Here is a 15,058-nt window from a genome sequence, read left to right as displayed (position 1 = left end):
AGAAGGCTGCTTATGTAATCACGTCGAACCGAGTCGGGAACGAGATTAAAGAATTTCTCCATTTCCGCAAACATTCATCATTGAGCACATCGTCCTCGGTCGTTGCTTCTCAAGAACGTAAATCCCAATTCGTGTCATCGGCGCTTCAATTTCGCGTAAACAGAACCACCGAACGTTTCGCACATAATTGAGGCGCGCGATAGTTTTTAGAACGTTGGTCCTCGATTAAATTTACTACGTCATAAATTCAATACGCGACTAAAAACAAAGCCTTCCTTTCAATTTCATGCGCTTCATCAATTTCACTTTCACGCATCAAATTACCAGTTTAACTTAAACAATGAATATTGATTTGTGTTTTATTGTTTTTTCATCTCGCTGCTTTTTTCGCAAATAGAATAAAGCGGGGGGGTAAATTAGTGATAATTAATCGACGCTGATTGGACCGAAGAAAAATAACGCGGGAGAGAAAGAGAGAGAGAGAGAGAGAGAGAGAAAATTGAAAATTGTAATTAAATGGATCGTTTGGAATGATGTAAAAGTGAAATTGATAAAGCACAAGAAATTCAAAGGCCGAACCCATTATTAATCTCTGCGCTATAATTTCCTTTCTTTTCCGTTTCCGCCATTATTAATCTCTATATCAAATGACTTATTAATTTCAGAATTTCACATATATAATTGTTGATAAAAATAATATTTCAGCGATCAAGCATTCTCGTGTTACCTACGTTTATTATAATTGTTGTGGTATTTCATCGGGACAGAGGTTTTGTTCCAGAAAGCAAGAGTGCCCGACACACGTCACAGCGGCGAGGAAAACCCATCTTGTACGGTCCGGTCGCATTTTTTATCACGGAAATCAGATATATCTGACGACGAGCGGACCCTCCTTCCGTATTATTATTTTACCGGGGCATGTTGCAACCCTTTGTTTCGCGACAGGCGTGACAGGTGCGAGCTCGTGACGTAACACGGTACCGTTATACCGCGAGGCGCGCACACACACGCGCGCCAGGTGAAACCCTATAAGAATGTGACGCGACACGGAACACCATGAGACGGCCGTGCGCCAAATTCTGCGCTCCCGTGAAAGTGACTCGAATGGGAAGGCACCGCGGAGTAAGCCGCACGGCCGTGCGATCGAGATATTTATAGCGGTACTAGATTTTTGTATGCTCGATATGCCGCGCTACACTGTAATTTGCCGATCGGTACCCCGGGAGAAAATAGGAGAATGCGTACGCCCGCGTCTTAATATAGCGAACCTCTGATTTAGTTGTCGATTATCACCGTGAAATTCGGTTAAACAGCTGCGCGCTGTATACCCTAATCCGGCATAAATAAATAAATGATGACGTTAACTGGAGTATGAAATCAGGGTCAACTGCTAGTTTTTCGTACACGTTCCCTCGAAGAGACGGAGGACAGGTGAGAAAGTATATAAATATATATTAAATATATATAAAGATGAAACATATGAAATTATATGAAGACGATGAGAAATCAATTTAGACTTTTTTAAATTGCTCTACTCTTGATTCAGGACTAATTCTTTCCCGTGAGCGGCAGCTGAGAATCAAGATAGCGATGATTTATGAACGATATTTGCCGTCGATAGATTTCACCGTCGCGACCGACGGCAACGGAATGACGGCGATCGTCGGTAAAATCGCGAATTCCGCCGTCGAATCTGTATTTGCGGTCGTTTGAGGCAAACCTCACGAACCTGGGAACCAGCCGCCCAACGAAACGCTCGGAAAACTTTCCGAGACGCGTCTGCTCTTTAAGGATGTACGACGTCTGGCCGTTGGCCGACGACGAGTGGTTTCCAGATCCGTTCTGCTGAGCGCGTGAAATTGCACTCGGCCTTTCTAACAGCGCGCGGGGACCATCACGTGGCGTTGAATTTCAACGGCTAACGAGCTCCGCCGCGATCACATAATCGCGCCCAGAAAAGCGGAAAATCATGCGCGCGACAAAAGGAACTTGTGTGGAAACTCGGTAGAAAGCATAACGGGGCCCGCTCGGCGGCGGCTAAGGGGATCAAAGTTCAATCGCCCCGTCGTGCCGTCCTTCCGAAAATCTCGCTTCATTCCCAGCCGATCAACTTCGTTATCGTTAATTGCGGAAACCCGGCCGCATTCCTAAGGACGCGCCCTCTCCTACCCCCTGAATAATCAACGATCGCTCGCCGTTCGGATTAATCGCAAGACACACCCCGAGTCGAAATTTCGGCCCTACCGTGAAACCTTGAATTCTACACCACAGTAAAACAGGTTCAATTTCAATTCTAATAATATAATAAACCCCCTTGACGCCTTGAGTTCCCCGTTTTCGCTGTTTTCACGTGGAAATAGGACGACGAAGCGTTAAAATTCAATCTGTAGAATCAAAAGTCCGGGAGAGAAGTTAGAAAGTATCGTCGAAGTAGGTTTTTATTAGAGGGTCGTTTAAGTAGGCGCGAACTATCCTTGAGGGCGTCGGGGTGGCAGGAACATTTCGACTCCGGGATATATCGATTTCACTGGGGAGCGCACGATTACGTCGATCGCGGATTCAATGTGACATTTCCATCTGGAGTCGCGCGGAAGGATGCCTCTCTCTCTCTCCAACTCTGTTCTCTCCGCAGACTGCCGCGTCGCATAACAGATGGTCTCCCTCTACCTACGCGCGGCCTTATTCTTGACATAGAGCCGGAGAAGGAAGGACGCGCCTCTCCGAAGAGAGAGACGCCAGAACGCTGACACACTGACTCGCTACCCCACATACCCTTTTGCCTTTTCAGCGTGCGCTCGCGGAATCGCTGCGAGCGGAGGGAGGGGGAGATCAGAAGAAGGAGACCCGCGAAGAGGAAGCGCACGTTTTCCATCGGCGACGAGAAGTCGACGGGTTCAGGCGAGCCGACTCATCACCGGATGTCGTCGTCGCCAAAGAGAGAGAGAGAGGGGGACATCTCTCCGGCGGAAAAATGCGAAACGCGTGGAATATATTTCCAACGGCGTAACTAAACAGTCGGAAGAGAATAAGTTTCAGAAGCGGAGAAAGAACGCGTTCGGTGACGACAAGCGGGGGAACGTCGGCTAACTCTTTAACGAGCGCTATTTACATCTGGCTGCGTCCGTATACTTCGTTTATTTCGGCCATTAACGAGAAAGAATATCCGATAACGTCGGGTAAAAGTTCCCGACGACCGGAACGCCAAGCGTGTCAATTAACGCTGCGGCGCGGAAGGGTGTCTAATTTTCTTCCCGGGTTGCAACGGGTGCAACGGAGAAGAGAGAACGCTGCTTTCGTCGTCAAAGTGGGATGCAACGACCTCGCTTTTTGCGGATATTTTTCGATAACACGCGCGACGTTCTCGAACAGGTGCCGTCAGAGAGACACGTCGATCGGAAGGAACTAGCGCAGTCGATTTCGACTACCTGGCTGTATCCAAGTATCTCGGTAATTAATATGCAGCTGATTTCATACGTTACTGTTATCGTCGGAAAAATTAATAATTGTAACGTATGAAATCGGCACGCATATTCGGTTACCGAAAGCGCGGTGTCTGCACTGAGAAACTCCAAAATTCTTATTTGTTCGACACGGGTGAACCAAAAGGTTTCTTCCTCCGAACCGAAGGTCCGGCTCTACCGAAACGAAAATGAAAAGGGCTCGCTTCGGAGGAGGAAATTCGGGGAAGCGAGAATTTTGGTTCCCGCGACCAAAACCATTTGCTCGCCCGGACGAAGAATTTCGTTTGAGTCGGCCAAACGGGTTTCTCGACGCCGAGCGGAATCGGAATCCACGAATATTCGGCTCTCGAACGGGATCTGCGGGGTTTTCGTGCGTACACGATGACAGGTGCGATCGGACACACACACCACACGGAAAATGCTACGGAAAATGCCCCACCACTCGGTCACATATCGATTAGCACGTATCGAATAAATCACAAACCTCTTTTCCTCGTCACGGGCTCGGCGGGCTCGATATAATCCTATTGGCACACACACTTGGCACTTGTGACTTCTTCCTGCCGCGAGTCCTCCCTTATAGTGCGCCCTCCTCTTCGTCGTCGCAACCGTTCCCCACCTCCGGAATCGGTTCGTTCGCCGAAACGTTCTCGAGACGATCCGTCTCTCTCTCTCTTTGGATTGTTCCCTTCACGCCCAGCGAGAGACAGAGAGAAAGGATGCGTGTGTACGTGGGCGGATGGGGGGAGGGGGAGGATCGATTGTCCGACGATAAGACACCGGGCGACTTTGGCGAGTGCGTTAGTTGTGAGCACACCTGAAACGAAACGCGGCCTATATACCCTCCCCTCTCGGAAGCCGTCTCTTCGGCTTTCACCGAAAACCCTCCGGCCGCTCCGGCACGCTTGTCGCCTAGCGGAAAAATCGAAATTCTACGTACCACACGGATACGCCGGCGGTCGAAATGAGAGAAGAAGGAAAAGCGAGAAAGAGACAGACGAAAGAGAGGTACAGAGAAAGAGGGAATCCCCCTCTTCCCCGAGCGAGGCGAGAAGAGGGGGAGGGGGAGGGTCCAATCCCTTTATGCCGACACACGCGCGTCATTGTGGCGACTTTCTTTTTTATTAATCATCCCACATCGTGCATGCGGAGCGCGCGTAAAGCGGCCGAGGCTGAATCATGGCGAGCCTTGCTCGCTTCCACCACGGTCCATTCTATCTCGGCTGCATCGGCCGGCGCGACGGCGGAAGTCGAGCACGGGCCGGATGCCAGCGAAAGTCTTCGGTGTCCGCACGCGCTTCAGGGTCACGGCGGCAGCGGCCTCGGGAATGAGCGGGCGCTTTATCGCGTGGGCTTGCATTTTTCCGGAACCGCTGCAACGGTGCGCTCCTCTGGAACCGCGACGAATCGTCTACGAGGAACGAGGAAAACAGGTCGCGTATGTACGGCGCATATACGATGTATATAGCGTGTGTATGGATGCTGTGTTGATGTTAGTTAAACGTTGCATTTGACGCATTCGCGAATAAACGTCGAATTTTGTGGGAGAACGAAGCACCGAATTAATTTGCACGCCCGATGAGGGAATTATCTCTTAACCGATGGAGCCGCTTTTTTGGGAAACTTTGGACACTTCGCTCGCTCCAATCGTGAACAATGCGAGATAAGAAAGAGTGTTTTAATTAATCTAGAAATTAAAAGGGTACTGTGCGAGGCCCGCGTTTTCCCACGTGCCTATTTCAGATTTCAAGCGTGGTGAGAAAGTCGTAAATCTCCGCGCGCGGAGACACTTCAGCGCTAATAGGAATTATATATCACATGCGCGCACACACGCGCACTCGCAAGGGTTGAGTTTGAGGAGGTTGTAAGGCGAAATGAGTTCGATAAGAAATAGATGGGACTTGTACTGCGCACACATTGGAATATTTCATATAGGCTAGCGTTCTAGTTTTTATTTTTTATCTTTACTATCTTCTAAACTCAAAATGAGATTTTGATTTTGAAACTACTATGATATTAAAGACTAATATGCAGACATTATATACACATTTCAGAATTGTTGGCCGTTTTGTTTTGAAAATGCAGCGATGTAAATTTCATAATTTATAGTAACATTAGAAATTCATAAATGTACATGCACATATTATAAAATTTGCATATCTCTTTCTATTATCTGTGCGTCTCTGTTGGATCAATTAATGCATAAACATAGCGCTGATAAGAAAAATGAAAAATAATATTTTTGTATTTCTAATATTGTGTATATACTTTTGCCTCAACTTCGTTTCAAATTAACATCGATTATTCAGACAATAAAAATGAATGTATAAGAACGTAGTTTTGCTTGAAAAATACTAAACTTACGAATGGCTCCCTCGATGTGCCATCGAAAATACGACACTGAGCACTCGCAACCTCTTTAAAGTAGAAGCACTCGGTTATCCGCATTCGAAGGCCTCGTAATCGTCCACTTTCTCTGGACAACCTAGACTCTTTAACAGATCCTATTCACTGAGTCAACTAATCGAGCTTCATAAGGGTCTGGGTTGGGCTCCGATTTTTTCGTTTCATTCTTCTTCGGCATGGGTGTAATGTCGAAAGTAAAAGTCAGCTCGGAAGAAAGTTTCCGGGTCCGACTGACCCTTTACCTACGTAGAATTGAAAACTAGGTCAACTATTTATGAGATGAGGTTTAGCCCTGCTTTTAACGATCTACCTTGAGGAGACTCTAATGACCCAGGTTTAGTAACGATCCAGGCCGAGAAATATTCTCCGAAGACGGATACCGGAAGGAAAGTAATACTCGCCGGTAATGATCCTCAGAGGCACCTGGGTGAAGGTCAACACGTATTACGGCGCGCGGCATTATTAAGTGTCTAGTTTCTTCTCGATCATCGTGCAACCCGCGCGCTCGTGAGTGCGTACGGAAGAAATGGTTACGTGTAGCAGGCTGTTATATTAGTACGTTAACCAGCTTCGTGAATCCTTATTATTCGGGTCAAGGAAACTCTCCTATATTCTAGCCGGCACTGACGGTGGAAAAATCCCATTCAGCGATAACAAGTTCATATTTGAGTACCGATAATAAGCAAATCGGCGGGAAATGGGTGCTGAAAAACTTTCTTGTCAACTCTTTTCCGAACAAATCGACGTCGTAATTTCAAACGTTTCTCCTCTCTCTCTCTCTCTCTCTCGCCTTAAAAAATGTAGCTTAATGTATGTCGGATAAAAAATATTGTAAAATTGTTATTATATTTGTACAATGGTTTGTTTGACCGATTGCATTAACATACCCGGCATTATCGATCAAGCGATCGATTAATGCACATGCTAATCGAAAGCTTGGCAGCCAACGCCGAGGCGGGACAATGCGCCGCGTACTTTACGGAACGAATCATCGTCATTCCACCCTCGTTCTCTCTCGCTCGTTCCGTCTCCTCGAGCGGATCCAATTCCGGAAGAAAGCTGCACGAACAAATTCCGCGTCGGCCGAGATGGTGAAATTGCGCAATTTTTCCTCGCGCCCTGACGTCAGCGGCCATTCAGGAGAGCGCCGCTCGGCTTTCACACGGATCTTGCTTTGTTGTCTAGATACCTACATAAGTAGACTCATTGCGGCAGCTTGACGAAAAGAAAGGAAAGACCACCGCAACGAACGAATTTTATTCCGTTTGATTTGCATTTTAAACCGACCGGATGTCCTGCCGATTATAAGTACTAAAAATATTATTAAAATAATCGAAAGATTAATGAGTAGAGGAGAAGGTGATATTGTAGCTCCTCGTTTACATTTTGTACAATAATTTCATAACCAATTAAGATTTATTAATAATCAATATTTGTGAGCAAGTGAAAACTTCACAATTACATTCGTCAAAAGGTTATTTCATCGATTCTAGACTTAAGGTTATAAAATAGTTGCCGCATAGGACGTTATTTATAAAAGTGTGGCGACATTGTATAATGGATCGAAGAGGAACAGGAGTGGTAGTATGACTTCCCACTAAAGTAGATTAAAAAAATTAGTTTTGTTTAAGAAGACACATTGTCTCGAGACTTTTGAACTTATCTTGTTGACTGTTAAGGACGCTGACTGTGGAACAATTAACTAAATTAACTATTTAGCAGCAATTAAATGACCTACTTTACAAATTTCTGTAATAAAAAACCCAGCGACTTTAGGACGCCCTATATGTTCGTTCATTGTAGCACTTTAGCCGAAGCAGAGCAAGATGGCACGAGTTTTTGTCAGCTGAAAAAGAAAACGACAAAGTTACGGTTGTTAACTGCAGATGCCTCGGAATAAAAATGGGTCAAGTCGAAAAATCAATAGTTCGCGGCTAAAAGAAAAACAGGTGTGGAAAGTTAAATACGCGCGGCACCAATAACGCGCGGACGTCAACTATTAAGAATTATACGTAACTTTATATTCGTTCTTATATACTAACAGTATTATAATTAGTAACGGTTACTAACAGTATATAATTACTTATTACAGCAGTAAATATATTTAATATATCGACGTCTCTATCGATGTAACTAACCTGCTTCTTCTTTTCGATCCGGTGGAACGTGGCCACGCGATGGATGCGCAGTTGCATCCTTTTTACCTGACGTTTCATTTATAAAATGTAAAATGCTAATAAAATACAGCCTATATAGTTAGCGTAAATCAATTCTAGAATTCCCGGGGGAAACTCGCTCGTTAGAATTCGATAGAGCTGAAGTGGGTCATCTACAACCGTATCTTCCGAGTGACTTTGACAAATAACGCTGCAATGATGCTGTAAATAGTGGCACGCGCGTTTCATCATACGATCCGTGCAGATATTGTCGCTGGCATTATCGGGGCAATTGCTCCGTGTTGTGAAAGCGATTCTCCCAGGTGCTCTGAGACCGACGGTGATCCGTATTCCGGTATCTCGTGAAACATCGCCGAAGTACATTCCGCGCGATCCTGGCTATCCGCAACACCAATGGCAGGAAAGTAGCACCGTCCAAATATCGGCAGAGAGATCGAAATAGTTTACATATTTTATTTATAACCCTCGATCGAAATAGTTTACGTATATTTTATTTATAACCCTCTCTCTCTCTCTCTCTCTCTCTCTCTCGCATCTACAGCCTCCGTCCATATTATTAGACGCATCTTAATTTTTTACAATTCATTGATTTCCAAGAACCAGCTTTGTAATACTCATCTATCGATTGAATTATGTTAAGAAACCATTATTCTACAAAGGGTACTTTTCATGACGTCATTTCACTTGGCTGTTACAATGATCTCGAACAAGTATGAACTCCCGTTAATTGCATTGTCGATAACAACGAGAACAGACGTGAGTTTCGAGTGTGCGTCTATTGAAATTTACTTTGATTTTTGCTTATTCGCAACCCGAAACCTCAAATTCCTCGTTTACTGGAAAACCACTATAAATATTGCTAACAAAAATTATAGGTGGAACGAGTGATTCGACGCCTCAGAAGGTTGCAGAGATAGAAACGCCGACTGACACCGAAATTTGCTCGAATCGAGCAGACATAAGATTAGCAGCTTCTCCTCTCCTCCTAACCTGTGTTCCATTAAAGAATCAAAGCACGTCTGATAATACGGCCAAGGACTGATCGTAGATCGATTTCGAGGACGAAGTTTCATTGCAATGCGTGTGCCGACTTCCGAGATGCGAATCTAACTTCGTCGCGTGAATGTCATTGACCGCCGCCAAGAGATGGTTATCCATCTTGCCGCTTGCGAGCGCGCACCGGCTGGAGAGAGAGAAAGAGAAAGAGAGAGAGAGAGAGAGAGACTTTTCGTAAAAACTGTAACGTGGATATCGCACGTTCGGAGAGGACTTTCTCCGGAGGCGCGCGCGCTCGCTCGCTCGCTACTTACGTACGTACGTACGCAACGAGAAGATCCGGTATTCTTGGCACACAACGTACCAGCCTGGAACAGTTACCGTAGCCCCCCCTCCCCCGAGAGAAAGAGAGAGAGAGGGGAGCAATTAGACTCTCGCGATTAAGCTCTAATCTCTCTCGGATTCCGCACGGCTGAAACTCGTCCTCGGATTACCGCGAAAGGCGGCGCGCGGATACGCGGATTTATGAGACGCGGGAGCGCGTTAGCCGCACCTGAATCCGTGCCTTACCATCGCGCTCTCGCGAATTCCTGCATTTGTCTACACACACACACACACACACACACACAAAGACAGACAGACACACATGTACACGCGGGCACGTGGATCGTGCGGAGCGTGCATCGCGATGAAGCGCGCGAGCAAAAGAATCGCCGTAACATTCGCGCGAGCAGGCAGCCCGCGCGCGAGTCTTACAATTACCGTGTATTACCTTTCCTTTCTCTATGACGAAATGTGAAATAATATGCGAAACTAAGCACGTACTTCGGCGCATCGTGGTAAAAACGTTTCGCACTTCAGCAACAATGGGACGCGATCTACACCGAAGGAGGGAAGTGCATTCGAGTAAACGTTCGCCAAGGAGTATTGGGGTAATGATTTCACTTGGGTCGGATTAAGTGTGTTTATTGAATGTATTTGAATGTAATTTGCTTTAATACAAGCGCTTTCTCTCTCTCTCTCTCTCTTTCTTTCTCAGTTATACTTGCTCTCACACAGTGATGGATGGACGGACTTCACGTAAGGTGCGAGAGCTTATATTTTTCTCTCGCTACAATTTGCGACGCGCGACGATCCCGTTGAAAATCATACTTTCCCCCCCGTGAAACCGTGAAACGGAGAATTCCCCGGAGTCCGACGAGTGTGATATCCGTTCTCATTGGCCGATCATACACGCCGCATTCCTCCGCATAATTGCGATCTTAAATTCCTCTCTCCACGATGGTAGATAAGTGAAGCCCGCGTAAGATATGAGAGATCGCTTGTATTCTTTCCTCTCCGCTGCTACGAGAGTTGCGGCGTTAACATACGATTATATCGTTGGAAGTCGGATTTTTTTTCCCCCGGTTGCGAGGCAAGAAATCTCGCGCAGAGCCCGACGTCAATCCGTTCACGGTCAATCATACACCCCGTATTCCTCATACACATACAGTGGCGGTCTCAGTCTTCCTCGCATAATGGCGGATAGACGAACGCTCCGTGCGAGATGCACGAGATCTCGCGTATTTTTTTATTCGTCTCTTACTACAATTTGTAATAATAACGACGTGCGATTGCATCCTCGTAAGGAATCGTATCCCTCCTTTCCGCGGATGAAAGGAGGATCTCTGGCGGTTCGAGCGCGGCGTTTTCGCCCGATCGCACGCACTCTCCGATAGCGATCGCCGATTAAGAGAGCTCTCCCTGCGCACGAATCGGTCGAATGTACGGCAACGTAAAGTTGATCGACACTTTTCGAGGCGCCACGATAGGCACGCGGAGGTATGCAGCCGCGGATCTGTGACCGATTTCTCATCCGGCGGCGCCGAATATAGGAATTCGACTCGTACCGACGACGACGCGCGCGCGTACGCGTCGATTTCGATCGCGGCGGTGCCGCTCGATCGCCCGCCGTCGTCGTTCTGCTAAGTCGAACGGAAGGTTTAGTTGCGACACACTTTCCGATCACGAAGTCCCCGGCGCTGTGACGCGCCCACGAGGATTAACATTACAAATTGCGAGTGCATCAGCGCGCGCGCGTCCCAGCGACGACGTAACCGCCGATCAGGCGTCTTGATCGATCGTCACACGCGCGATATTATGCGGAAACGGCTTATAACCCACTTATCGAGCGCGATCGCTCGACCCGTCTAGGAATCTTGATCGAGGAGCATCCTGAGTATGAACAGTGTGACTTGTGATACTCAGTACAAGGTCGTGACGCGATGGCAAAATGAGGGAAAGCGAGGAAGAGACGGCCGAGACGACGATTCGCTCATTTTTTCCAAGTTGATGAGAAATTGCAATGCCCGCAGTCCAGCTGATTAAAGGCTCTCGACAAGTATAATGTGTTTGGATAATAATAAGTAATCCGTCGTAGTTTGGCCTCGATCCGTCAACGACGGTGATGAAAACTGAATCTTTTCAACACACCTACGTAATTTTGTCGCATCCCTTTATGAAGAATCGCACAATCGCGGCAATTATTTTCGCGTCTCCTTTCTTGTCTTCAGGACACGTGAATTCGCCGTTCGAACGAAACAGCGTTCTCCTCGCCGATTTGTCCTCACAGCGGAGAACCTCGGTAGATTCAGCGAAGCGATCCGTCAAAAACCGGCGATTAACACTCTCGACGAATCGCTTCGCCACACGATAATCAGCATCAATTTGCCGCCCCGGCGAATTATATTTCTCCGTGTGCAAAGTGCACACACGGGTGTAACAGGAACGTGTCGGAGACGTATCGGCGCGACGTTGCGTGCCGCTGAAAAAAAAAGAAAAAAAGAAAGAAAAGGATCAATTTCTCGGATCTTTCGATCCGCGAGAGGCGCGGGCCGAAATATGAACGTCGCGAATTCTCCGCTCGACGGAGGAGAGATCGCAACGAAGTGGGTACACGACATCGACACATCGTCGCAGCCCGGTCGTGCCCGATTATCCCGCGCGCGAGAAGAGATCTCCCGAAGCGATTCCCCGAAGACAATCGCTTTGTGGGCGTTTATTACAGGTACCGCGCGCGCCGATGTATACCTTATACCGTCGTAATTTTGGGTCACTGAATCGCTGACTTTCTTTCGCCGTCTCTTCAGCCACGACCGGGCGAGAGAGAGAGAGAGAGGTGCATAGAGTGCACTCGGCAAACCTTGACGAACGGCGGAAAAGAACGGCCCGGTAATTACGGTGAGTGGCGGATAAATCTTCGTCGCGTTTCCCCGACGCGGTTCCGCGGCGTGACGTTCGAATTCGCGCAAGACGAATTGCGGGCACGACGGCGATTGGCACGGCAAGATGTATGCACTCGATGCACCTCGCTTACTTAACTCGGGAATAAAAATTCGACGGTGGCCGGATCGGTGGCGAGCGATCGATCGAACGATCGGCAGATTTCGCGCCGGCCATCCGAGTAAACTACTTCCCGCCGCTCAAGTCCATTCCGAAGTTATGTCTGAAGCTCTTCTCTCTTTTTTTTTTTCTTTTCTTACGTATTATATAATCTCCGGGGAGTGCTAATGAGACTTTAATCTCTCTCGGCTCCGTCGCTGCTTCCGTTGCACCGCGCGGCGCGTGCATCGCGCGAGTCGCTGACTCATAGTTATTGCCTGATTGTTCGTAGTCCCGTGTGAGAAAAATTACGGGGGAGAAGAGCGACTAACTGGCTGACGGTGAAGCGACGTATCCATGTTTCCCGGCTGTAAAATATTCAAGTCGGATGGTACGTGAACTTCGTCCACTATGTACAGTAATTGCAGCTAAAGTAGCAATTTCCGCTCGCAAGCGCGCTCAGCGGTGTTATCAGCGTCGTTTGATTTTTTGTCACGCTGAAGTATCCTTCAGCTTTCTTTTTGTGAAAATTCAAGTTAGTAAAGTAAATTATACGTGAGTAGAGTAAATGAAGGACAAATCGGCGGTAATTTATTGGACAATTTTGTCTCGTTATGTAAGTTTTCAACTTTTTAATTCACTCTCGACCTTGCGCCGATCTTTATCCTCTTTCGCCGAACTTCGCGAGAAAATCGGTCTCTTCTGTAAATCGAGATACCTGAGTTTACTGATTTTTCAACCGATACATCCTTGTTGGGAAAAATATCATTTCACGGATTACAGTTGAAATTACCGGTGACTGATTTCCCCCTGTTTTTCTCATTTGCTTAAGACGTTCGGAAACATGTCAGGAGATTTCTTTCCACATAATAAGGAAGTAATATACATCGTAAAATTAAAAAAAAATTGTTTACAAACATCTTAGAGAAAGTACTTATTTGCAAGACAATATGTAATAATTTTCCCAAGACCGCCGTGTATTTCGGCGGAGGAGTTTCCCCGGTTTACGTCCGCGCGCATAAATGATAATTTTACACCTTCGACACGCAAGACTTTAGAGTCCCATAAACAAAGTATGTCGGTTTTGACGCTTCCCTTCCAACGTTCGAACATCGAAATGCTAAACAGATATCAAAGTAGACCTTCACCTCGCCTTACTCGACGTCAACCTCGCCAAGTAAACGCGAACGATAAGCGCATCCTCGGCCTTGCGTGTCTCGAGGAAAATGTTTCCCCAAACAACCGAAGGCCTCGTTGTGTGTCCGCGAGAAAAATGAAAAAAAAAAAAGAAACGGCAGGTGGTCTTGTTTTATCATCACTCTCCTCGTCGCTCGCCGAGTTACTTGTTGTTTCTACCTCGGTTTCTAATACCCGGCCGTCCGGAGGAGGATCGCGCAATTTCTGGGACAATCCGTACAGATTCGAGATCTTAGTGTGTCAGTGTGCCTATATGCTAATCGGCCGTCGACGAGTAGTTTAACGCTGTAATATGCCCTGACGCGCGCGAACTCACTCTGACAGGCCGGCTGTGTGCGCGTGTAACGCCGTGTGAAATATAAATTGCCGGTGTACGTCATCGAAAACGTCGAGCGGGCGCCTAACTCGCGATGCGCGCTCGTAGAAAGTAGTTTCGCAGACCTCCGGTCTATCTGTTTATCGCGGCTCCGGCGCTGCGTGGTCGCGTAATAACGATCGCGGATCGCGAAATGATCGCGAAAGTAGAAGAGCCGCGCGCGGTGAGAGACGCGAAAAATATTTACCTCCCTAACGGGACAGCCCGACGCGTGACGTGCAATTAGCGACCCGCTGTCTTATCATTACGCGAAGACTGTCTCACACATCGGACACGATCCTATCAATTTCTCGAATATACCCGCGGCGTATCGGTCGCGTATTATCACCCCGCCGTTCGTCGCTCCGAAAATGTTACTCCCTCCGTCGTGAGCCGTCGCGGAAATTCAGGTAGCTCGTCATATTCTGTCTCTTGAAATTACGGCCGAGTTACTACGCGCGTCTGCAGCCGATGAGTACAATGTAAATCGACTTTTGTATACGTACTCGTCGAATTCGAGACGTTTCGCCGAGTAATCCGAGTCCGCAAAGTTACGTTCGCGAAGGGAGGTCGTGAATTATGACGCGTTAAATGTATATACCGACTGAATTTCGAGAGAACCGTTGTTGATAAGTATCGCAATTGTGTAGAAGAAATTCCAACAAGTCGGACACATCGTTTGACTCGCAGAGGAGGTTGAGGCACTGCAACGAGTGTTCTCCTTCAATTTGAACCACGTTTCACTCAAATTAGCCATCCCCGCGGAATAGTACCATTTCACGCGGCATTCACGCAGTAATACGACTAAGGACCGGATGCACTAACATCGCTAGCGCCGGTTAACTAAATTTTCCCACTCTCCCTGCCCCCTATCCCCCTCTCTATCTCTCCTTCTCTATCCTTCCCTTTCTCTCTCTCTCTCTCTCGCCACCGCACATGTTATATCGCACATACGCGTGCGTTACACCAGGGGGACTGTAATTTAAAAAGGGATAGCGAGCCTCTAACCCGGGATTAGCGGGGACTCGAGATGCAGCTCAGTCCAAACCCACGTCAGTATACGGTATTTAGTAAAGTAGGTATCTATGCCTATCCATCTAGCATAT

At 47.3% G+C, this 15,058-nt stretch overlaps 1 protein-coding gene across 3 annotated transcripts in view; it reads right to left on the bottom strand.

Moving 5' to 3' along the window:
* The window catches only part of LOC106748197, a 63,771-nt gene that overhangs the window by 27,685 nt on the left and 21,028 nt on the right, over window positions 1-15,058 (bottom strand). Inside the window, exon 1 of one of the 3 annotated variants that reach the window (XM_014626486.1) lies at window positions 3,946-4,144. The exons of the other annotated variants lie outside the window; for them this stretch is intronic. The gene's annotated coding sequence lies outside the window, so the exon portion shown is untranslated. Of the gene's footprint in view, window positions 1-3,945; window positions 4,145-15,058 lie in introns of those variants that run through there. 3 annotated transcript variants of the gene reach the window in all.

The sequence above is a fragment of the Dinoponera quadriceps genome, unplaced genomic scaffold (assembly GCF_001313825.1).
Source record: "Dinoponera quadriceps isolate SergipeBrazil2010 unplaced genomic scaffold, ASM131382v1 scaffold2600, whole genome shotgun sequence".
Lineage (NCBI taxonomy): Eukaryota > Metazoa > Arthropoda > Insecta > Hymenoptera > Formicidae > Dinoponera > Dinoponera quadriceps.
The sequence above is the reverse complement of the archived record's forward strand: the minus strand, read 5'-3'. Positions and strand labels throughout refer to the sequence as shown.